This window comes from Rattus rattus, chromosome 12 (assembly GCF_011064425.1).
Source record: "Rattus rattus isolate New Zealand chromosome 12, Rrattus_CSIRO_v1, whole genome shotgun sequence".
Taxonomy (NCBI): domain Eukaryota; kingdom Metazoa; phylum Chordata; class Mammalia; order Rodentia; family Muridae; genus Rattus; species Rattus rattus.
This window is the reverse complement of record NC_046165.1, coordinates 55,816,102-55,824,412: the sequence shown is the minus strand read 5'-3', so window position 1 is coordinate 55,824,412 and position 8,311 is coordinate 55,816,102.

The window sequence follows — 8,311 nt, the reverse complement described above, 5'->3', positions numbered from 1 at the left end:
TGTGTGTGTGTGTGTGTGTGTGTGTGTGTGGTAATGAGTTATGCAGTAGTAGCTGGAGATGATAATAGGTAAAGTGTCTCAATGTTATTCTAAGGAACAGATATTTGATAAGGGCCCATATTCCATGTGATTTTCTTTGCTTGAAACTAGAAAACACAAACTTAATTTATTCTGATAGAATAAAGGTCAATGCTCTTTTTGAACTTTGGAGAACCTGAGGCCAACTGTGGAAAGATGTAAAGAAAGGAACAGATCATTGAAATGTCCCATGTGCCGATTGGTAGAGTGGGACAATTTGTGTAGATTATAACAAAAGAAAATTTATTTATCTGTGTATCACTATGATCTCTGTATCATCTATCATTTATCTATACCATTTATCAAAGCTCTCAATATATAGATATCTATCAACTATTTTTATCACCTATTTGTTTATTTTAATCTATCTTGTTTATCATCTATCTTGTTTATTTATTATCTATACTTATCATGCATATATGTTTCTCATTTCTCTGTCTATATCTGTAGATCATCTATCTATCTACTACCTACTTACCTACCTAGCTACCCACCTACTTTACCTATCTGTACATGTCTGCGAAACCACAGAGAAAGCTAGGAAGTAAGCGACAATGCTTCAAAGTCCCCTACCCCCGCAAAGTGAGTGAAGATCTGCAAATATTTGTCCACCTAGTGGTCATTAAATTGCTCACCACCCCATTCTGAGAAAAATGTCAAAAGACGGAAAGAGATAGGCATGGGCTTCCCACAATGCTTCAATACAAAATTCTACCTGCTTAAATTTGGACTTTCAACAAGGAGGAAAAAACTTATTATTCTCTGCTCACCTTTCCTTAGAAGTTAACAACGGGTCTGCTTTTTCAGTCAGAATAGCCTGCTTTTGACTAGCAGTTAAGTTCTTAACTTCTGACAGTAGATGTCACAATTGCCTAACAAAAGAAAAGTGTAGCTGTGCCTCTTAATTCAAGAGAAAGATATCTCTAACAATAGTTTTAAAATATACCCAACCATACCCCTAACACATGCACATTGTTGTGATAGAATGCCTAGCTACCATTCATGAGACCTGGGTTTGATATTTAGCACTGGGAAAACTGGTGAATGTTCTTTCAAGGGACAGTAATCCAATTCCTACCACGTACAAGTAGCTAGACAAGGAAAAGTGCCCTTGTATATTTCACACATATTTGTTATTTATTCTATACCTCAGTTTATCCTCTTTTATGAAAGAAAGAAAGGCTTAATCCCATGTTCATAAACTATAGGTTAAAAAGCAAAAATATTTCAATCATCCACTAGCAATAGATGTGAAAGGTATCTCCCAAGACACACCACCTCCCCGGGGGGAAGAAGCTGAAAGATCCATTCTGTATATTGAAACCATAAGATGGAATTGAAGTCTGAGCAATATTTGGAATGTGAAGCAGAGGGGATGATGTTAATGACAATCTGTTGCTGGGAGAAGGATGTTATGTGGGCCCAGGTGGTCACTACACAGCAAGACTCAGGGAAGGATGGGACTGCCTTGCCTGGATCAGGTGGGAAAGGTTAAGTATGGTTTCTGTTTTAGTCAGGGTTTCCACTGCTGTAAACAAACACCATGACAAAGGTCTATAAGGACAACATTTAATTCGGCTGGGCTACAGGTTCAGACCACTATCATTAAGGCAGGAGTACAGCAGCATTCAGGCAATCATGGTGTAGAAGGAGATGAGAGTTCTACATCTTGTTCTGAAGGTAAACAGAAGACTGGCTTCCAGGCAGTTAGGATGAAAGCCTTAAAACCCACAGCCAAAGTGACACACCTACTCCAACAAGGCCACACCTCCTAACAGTGCCACTCTCACAAGCTTATTCAAACACATTCCACTCGCTGAACCCATAGGCTTATTCAAACATATGAGTCTATGGGGCTATACCTAACTGTAACATAATAAAAAAAAAGTACATTTAGCCCAATTTCCAAAGTCCCTATTATCTATAACAGTCTCAACAATGTTAAAAGTTCTAAGTTTCTCCTGAAATTCATCCAATCACTTAACTGTAATCCCTAAAGCAAGACAGGAAACCAGTTGAGCAAACTCCAAACTATGTATCTCCATGTCTGATGCCAAAGTGGTCTTCAGATCTCCAACTCCTTTTTCATCTTTGTTGACTGCCAAAACTTCTTTCTCCTGGCCTGGTTCTACTCCCTATTAGCATCTTTCCTCAACAGCTATCGCATGACTCTGGCACCTCGAACATCTTGGGCTTACAACTTCTTGTTCCAATGTCTGAGATCTTCTGGGCTCCTCCAATGGGCTTGGGTCACATCTCTAGCTCTGCCCTCTATAGCACTCCAGGCTCTGGTTGACTCCACTCCACTGCTACTGCTGCTGTTCTTGGTAATTATCCTGTGGTACTGGCATCTCTAATATCCTGCTATTCCCTTTTACTCTGTGGGTTTAAAGGCATTAGAAGCCCAGTGCAGGAGCACTCCCCACTCTGGAACCAATACTTCTAGGCCATCAGAACTTAGAGTTGTGGGGACAGGAAACAAAAACTTTCCTAGAGGGTTATTAGGAGTGATAGTGAGTGGAACTATTACCTTTTCCACACCTGGATTCCTGGACTCCTGGATCCTGATTTTGCGAGAAACCATACCATATATGGGATGCTTATTCAATGCATGTGCTGCCATCTGATGTACCTAGCCCCAACCCTCCATTTCTGGATTGCTGTTTATTCCAGATGTAATCAAGTTGACAACCAGGAATACCAATCACAACTTCACTGACAAGATGTTTTTAGATGTCATGATGTTCAAGTAACAAACATCAGAGCAACTGGGAGAACCTGTAAGTTCAGGAAATAGGCACATAATGAGCAGAAGAGAAGAGAAGGACCAGAAAGTTTCTTACACATTTTTTGACCATACACTAAGAGGATTCAAGGGAAACAGGCCACTTAATCTTTCAACAACATTCCTAGAAATCTGGCTATGTGTGTGGAAAAAAATAAACATCAGGCTTTAACTGATACCACACATGGACATTTATTTGAAATGTGTCACAGACTCTAGTATATAATGAACAAAATGTGATTTCTGGAAGAAAGCACCAGAAAGACTTGCTAGCATTGGGAAGCAAAGCTACTCTGGTTCAGGACAAATACACATAAAAGGGGGGAGGGTGATCATTAATGTAAAAAGTCTGTGAACCTTGGAAAGATGGCATTAAGAAAATGGAAAGGCCTAGGCTGGCCTCGAACTCGTGATCCTCCTGCCTCTGCCTTCTTCAGCAAATCCTACTGGCATGCACCACCACAGAACAAAAATATTCATAGGAGGAGATATGCAGAGACTGAAGAAATGGCCATTCAGAGACTGCAACACTTGGGGATCCAACCCATATACATACAGTCACTATTCGGAATGCCAAGAGCCTGATATAGCTGTCTCCTGAGAGGCTCAGCCAGAAAGTGACAAATACAGAGACAAATACTAGCAGCAAACCACTGAACTGAGAACGGAGTCCCCATTGGAAGAGTTAAGAGAAAGTATTGAAGGAGCTGAAGGGGTTTTGCAACCCCATAAGAACAACAATACCAACCAACCAGAGCTCCCAGGGACTAAGCCACCATCCAAAGAGTACACATGGACAGACCCATAGCTCCAGCTGCATATGTAGCAGAGGATGACCTTGTTAGGCACCAGTGGGAGGAGAAGCCCTTGGTCATGCCAAGGCTCCACTGCCCCCTCCCCCCCAGTGTAGGGGAATGTCAGGACAGGAAGGCAGGAAGGGGTGGGGGAACACCCTAATACAAGGGGGAGAGGGGATGGGATATGGGGTTTATGGGGTGGGAAACTGGGAAAGAGGATAACATTTCAAATGTAAATAAATAAATTAATAAATAACCCAATAAAAAAAGGAAGAAAGAAAAGGGAAAGGCAAGACTCAGCCTGGGGCAGCTCATTTATGTGCATGTTTGTGTTTGATTTGTTTGAAATACTGGAGTCTGTATTTGAGGAAAAGGACCTGTATCTAGAACACTAGTCAACAAAGGGTCCGCAGTAAGTTCATAGGTGGGTGGAAGGGAAAACATGATCAAAGACACTGTCTATGAAAGAGAAGCCAAGCAAAGGCAAAAGACTCCTTCCCTCTCCTTCCTCCCTGCTTTTTACTTTAAAAAAAGAAAAAAGACTTTCTTTTTTTTTAATGAATGTTTTACCTGCGTGTTTGTATGTGCACCACATATTACCTGGTTTCCTATCCACAGAGGCTATAAGAAATCATCTGACCTCGTGGAGCTGGCATTAGTGGTCATTTGGAAGGCACTATGTAAGTGCTGGGAATGTAATTTGATGCAAAAGCATCAAGTGTCTTAATCACTTGCCTGTCTCTCCACACACACATACACACTAACCACTTACCACACATCTTGCTGTTTGGAATGTTGATTAGAGTATACTGGAAGTTTTTGTAGCCCAGGGTGGTTTTGAACTTGTGACTCTCTTATTCTGAGTTGTTTGGCCTCAGACTGAGATTGGAGGAATATGGACAACATAATGAGTTGTTTTTCCTTCATTGAAAGACTAAAGAAGAGTGTGAGTGGATCTGATCAGTCGCTAGATAGACTAATTTTCATTTACAGAGTAGATGACAGTGCCACTTTGACAGTATTGGTTCCATGAGTGAACCAGGAGGTCCTATGGAGTGGAAATTCCCCTTACGTGGGACTCAGCAGATTTCCTTTCTTCTGTCTGGTTGTGTTTGGCAGGGAAAACTCGAAAGCCTGATATTTTGAGGTAGAATTCTGGTCATGTCTCCACAGAAAGTGATCTGCTCTCTGAATCTTTGCCCCGATGTTCAGTTCCTCTAATCCACTCTTTTTAACTCTTTTAATACTCATGTATAATATTTGACCCTTTCCTTTCACACCCTGGGCTTAGAACAAAACAAATGAACATTAAAAAAGACTGTCATTTTTGTGTTTTTGGACCTGGGCTCTACTTTTTGCTGTTCAACAATGTCAGTTCCTGGCATAAGGGGGCTTCCTTCTTAAAAGCACATCCTATCTATTGCTTCTCTAAGAAAATCTAAATCAAGAATCACTCTAGAAAAACAAACCCTTTATTATGCACCTAATCATAGCTAGAAAGAAGCATTATGATAAAATGCCCTTTATAGTTTGTGAGTATCAGCTCTGTAGCCACCTATGGAAGGTGAGGGTGTCCAGTGGGAATGGGAGTGTGCAAGTGCAGAATGTGTGTATGTGTGAGTGTGTCTTTATGAGTGTGAGCCTTTTTGACAGGAGCCTGAAATTATCTGTGGACATTTTGCTTTGAGCTTCTGAGCGATTTCTAATCCTAGTTGGTATGCTTAGAAATCATCGCTCATTTTCAGGATCAATCATTAATTGCTCCCCAAAGGCTATAGTATGAGCCAGAGGATTCCATTAAAGAGAAATTAGAAAGTGGCTATTCTAGGATTATGGTTTAGGGCATGAACTTGCACTCTATATTTTAGGTTTTTGTTGGGACCTTCGACAAGTTTCTTAGGCTTTTTAATCACAGATTCTCCCTCTGTAAAACATTTCCTGGGATAACTTACTCATAGGATTAAGTATCAAACAAAAAAATATGAAAATGCCTTAAAACATGTGTGCATATTACAGATGCATGACAGTTGCTTTTGGGACCAGTGGGAACAGAATTGTGCTCATGGAAAAGCAATTTCTCAAAAAGTGCACCACATATAATAATGACATCGCATGCACATTGGTAAACATCAAAAGTGAACTCTGCAGATATTTAGTCTTGTAACATGTCAATCACTAAAAGATGAACAAAATTAGCATTTAACTGTTAATCTCAGCAATGGCTCACTGAACAATTTTATAATCCTAGTAATAACTATCTACCCTAAATAATTTCATAGAAGATATTTCATTGTTGATTTGGTGACATGTCAGTTGTGTGATTTCTTTTTACCATCCAAATATCCATGCTAATTTTCTGTTAAAATGGATGGGGAAAAGCCCATGAGGCCTCAATCCTACACAAAAAAATATAGGCAACTGAGTAAAGCTGGGGGTGGGAGAGGTGGCCTCGCCCAGGAAAGAGCACATCAATTGTTTGTGCAGTGTCAAACAGTCATCCTGGAAAACATACACACAGGTAACGTAATATGAACTCAAGAGGTTATATTTAGTAATGCATGTGCGTACAAATGCACATATGCATGCAATTATAATTGATAAATTATCAATTAAGATGAATTAATCTTAAATAAACAACAACACCAAAGTGAGTCTTTTCATGATAAAAAAGTTATTTAGCAGGAAATTAAGTCCAGCAACCTTTTAAAACTATTTGGGGCTAAATGTGGCCATTTTGTGAAAAAAAATCCTGTCTTGATTTTGTATGCTTTGGGTAGAATTGGTAAGGATCTAACTACCCCACCCCTGCTGCTCATGTTTACTTAGGGTGTAACATAACTGAGGCAGATTAATTTCAAGGTGACATAGTGTGTGTGTGTGTGTGTGTGTGTGTGTGTGTGTGTAGTTTAAGAATATTTTTAATGACCACACATAAGTCATTATTTTTATTGGGTAGCATAGTTTATTTCAAAAACCAATGAATGAAGCCTTTCTTTTCCATTTCCACTAAGAAACAAGCAACACAGACTTCTCAAAAAAAATTCTTACGCCTGATAGTGAGAGAAATGTGTGAAAACTCTATTTGCTCAAATGAAAAATATTTGAATGTAACCAATATTCCCATGGAGCAGAAAATCAGGGATGCTTACAGGGTGTAAGATGAAGTGGGTCCTGAGAAACAGCAAGGGGCTGGGCCTCTGTTCTTGCTGCTAGCTCTGTCCCTTAGCAGGTGGCATATTTTGATTCCTACACCACAGGAGCAAAGAGATTTAGGATTAAATTACTTTTTATTTTGTACTTTGGGATTAATTCAACCATTCTGTGGAGTATGTTGAGGAATTTCAGCAAAGGCTCATCTATTCTGTTCTCTAAAGAGTGAAACTAAAACCACACCTTCTGGTTCCCCATATTCACACTGCAGATAAGACCGGAATGAACAGACAGCATCTCTAAGGGTGTCTATTTATCAGTTGACTGGCCTGGGGGAAACACATAAAGTAGAATGGATAGAGAAAAGCAAAGGTCTTCCATCAGTATCCACCAGGATTTGGCTGTAATACGCAGATATCCAAATCTCTGGACTAATGGTTCATTTTAGAACTGGAGTGCATTTGCATGCAACTACTAAAATGCTTCTAAGTATCTTGTCATATCTAGACTACTTCCCACACTTGATCTACAAAAATGCCATACAAATAGTTATTACACTCTATTATTTAGGGAATAATGAGGAGAAAATGTCTACATATCCATTACAGGTACAAGTGTATTTTGGGATATTATCGTTTAGTGATTGAATCCATTTGTTCACAGAGAACACAGCACACAGAGAGAGGTCTGTCTGTATAGATGCACAAAGTGGAGCTAGGCAGACTTCCTGGCAGACACTGGTTCTGGACTTCTGCCCTGGCAAAGTAGCTTCTCTGTGAATTAGACACTGGATCATTCTCTAATTAAAGAAAATCAAAACACAAGAAGTAATGGTTACTATACTGATAAAAACATTGTGGACTGTCACAAATGGAAATTTATAGACTTTAAACAACAGATAGAGTCACATGGGGAGAGCATATCAATAGTTCCACTGAACAAGAAGGAAGGAAATTCAGTAACTTGTCTTAAATCCCACAGTAGTTTTGCAGAATTAAAACTAGAATTTAAATGTCCGGATTCCAAGGTCTTCTGATGATGTTGAACTGCCCATTTTACACAGATAAGGGGAGAGTTACCTATCACTCCAGCCCTCCAAGGAACTAAGATTTTTGTTCTGCTTTTAACTTTTCTTTTATATATATATACACTCTACTTCTGGCCTTGACATGCTTTCCAGAATTCTCTGGGAAGTGGACCCACATTGTAGTCTGGTGAAGTATTCAACACTGCTTAGTAAATAGATAACGACTCTTCCCTTTCCTTTGACCCTGCTCCTTTCCTGAGGAAGTGATTCTGAGTGGTATTGCACTTGTTCTTTTATTTTCCTCTCCCTGCAGTTTTCATTCCAGGAAATTTCTGAGAAAAGGGCAAAGAATAACTTGTTCCCCATCATGTCTCCTGAATCCCAGCTTTCTGACATCACTTATTATCATAAACTGTATATACAGAGACTGTTTTACACTCAAACAAAACCCTAATCCCTAACGGCAAGCCCCTC